The following is a 1,674-nucleotide window of genomic DNA, read 5'->3' as shown; positions in this document are numbered from 1 at the left end:
CTAAAAAAGAACAGGAAAGATAACACCACTTCTCAGAGTAGGTACCTGCGTCTTCAAAGTTTTTCCTTCCGTTCTGGTATTAAATCAATACAAGAGGGAATTCCCTGGTGATCCAGTGGTTAAGACTCTGCACTTTCACTGCCACGGGCCCAGGTTCGATCCCTGGTCAGGGAACTAAAATCTTGCAATCGGTGTGGTGCGGACAAAAAAAAAAAAAAAAAAAATCAATACGAGCATATTAAGAGAAAAAATATTTGCATATGTATGTATGTTTGTGCAAATTCATTCCTGAGCTGCTAAATCTTTTAAAAATCAGTAAGATTCCAAAGCATTTTTTTTCTAACAAACATCGTGTGCCAGTGCTATTCTAAGTAAAAATCTTATTTGATCCTCAAAAATTCCAAGAGGTAACTACTATTATTGTCCCCCGTTTTAGAGGGGAAATCGTTGTACAGAAATGTTCAGTAACTTCCCCCAAGAATAAAAAAGTTTTATGATCAAACATCTAAAGTAAGATTTTTTTCCCCTTGCTCTGAAAGTCCAAAAACATATTTGCTTGATACATTTTACATGAATGCATATTTTGTAGAAAATCACATAGAATTCAGGAGATATATAGTATGCTAAACTTATGTAATATTTTGAAACTATAAACTACGACTATTTGATTTTTAAAAAGTACTAAGAATAAAAAAGAGAAATGATTGATGTAAATATTCCGAGCCTTTGAGTAATACATGGGCTGCCATTTAGTTGGGTGTCTGCCCTGACCTAGTAGAACTTAATATTCACAGTGGTCAAGTGATGATCCATTAGAGGCTGTATTCGTTTGCTAGGGATTCCATAACAAAGTACCATAGACTGGATGCCTTAAATGGAAATGTATTTTCTCACAGTCTGGAGGTGAGAAGTTCAAGATCAGGGTATTGACAGGGTTGGTCTCTTCTAAGGCCTCTCCCTTTGGCTTGTACGTGACCATCTTCTCCCTGTGTCTTCATGTGGTCTTCCCTCTGTTTATGTCTGTGTTCAAATTTCCTCTTCTTTTAAGGACATGAATCATATTGCATTAGATCCCACCCTAGTGACCTTATTTTGACTTAATTACCTCTTTAAAGACCCTATTTCCAAATACAGTCATACTCTGGGGTACTGGGGAGTTAGGGTTTCAACATATGAATTTTGATGGGACACAACTCAGCCCATAACAGAAACAATGACCCAGGAATCAAGAGGAAACTTGATTCCTCAAATGGATAGGAACACACCAAAAGAGCTAGGAAAGCAACCTGGTTAGAAACCCACCCTTGGATGTGTCCTGTCCTTGAAAGGATAAAGCCCAAAGGGTAAGAAGAAGCTCTGAACAGTCACCCAACTTTACTGCTGTCCAAATGGGAAAAATGCTTCATAGCTACAGCTAGTACATACTCAAGGGCATAAAATTTGGCTGAAATTCATACTTCCTTCCCCTAATGTGGCCTTAGATCACTGTTTCTCTTCAATTACATGAGAGTTCAAACAGGAAGATATATGCAGTAGATTTGATGTTGGAAATTAATGAGCCCAGTTCCATCTCTCAGCCTTTTCAAGGATGTCACTTGATTACGTGGTCAAGAGCCAATTCTAGTGTTATCTCCCAAATTGTTAATACATTTCTCTTTAGAAAGAAATACACCA

General features: G+C 37.5%; 1 protein-coding gene across 1 annotated transcript in view; it reads right to left on the bottom strand.

Moving 5' to 3' along the window:
• Window positions 1-1,674, bottom strand: part of LOC111184682 (uncharacterized) — a 334,205-nt gene that overhangs the window by 181,662 nt on the left and 150,869 nt on the right.

This window comes from Delphinapterus leucas, chromosome 3 (assembly GCF_059928025.1).
Source record: "Delphinapterus leucas isolate spDelLeu-1000000601 "Yukka" chromosome 3, BTC_Dleu_Yukka2, whole genome shotgun sequence".
NCBI classification, from domain to species: Eukaryota; Metazoa; Chordata; class Mammalia; order Artiodactyla; family Monodontidae; genus Delphinapterus; species Delphinapterus leucas.
Note: the sequence above shows the minus strand (reverse complement) of the source record. Positions and strands in the feature narration are given on the sequence as shown.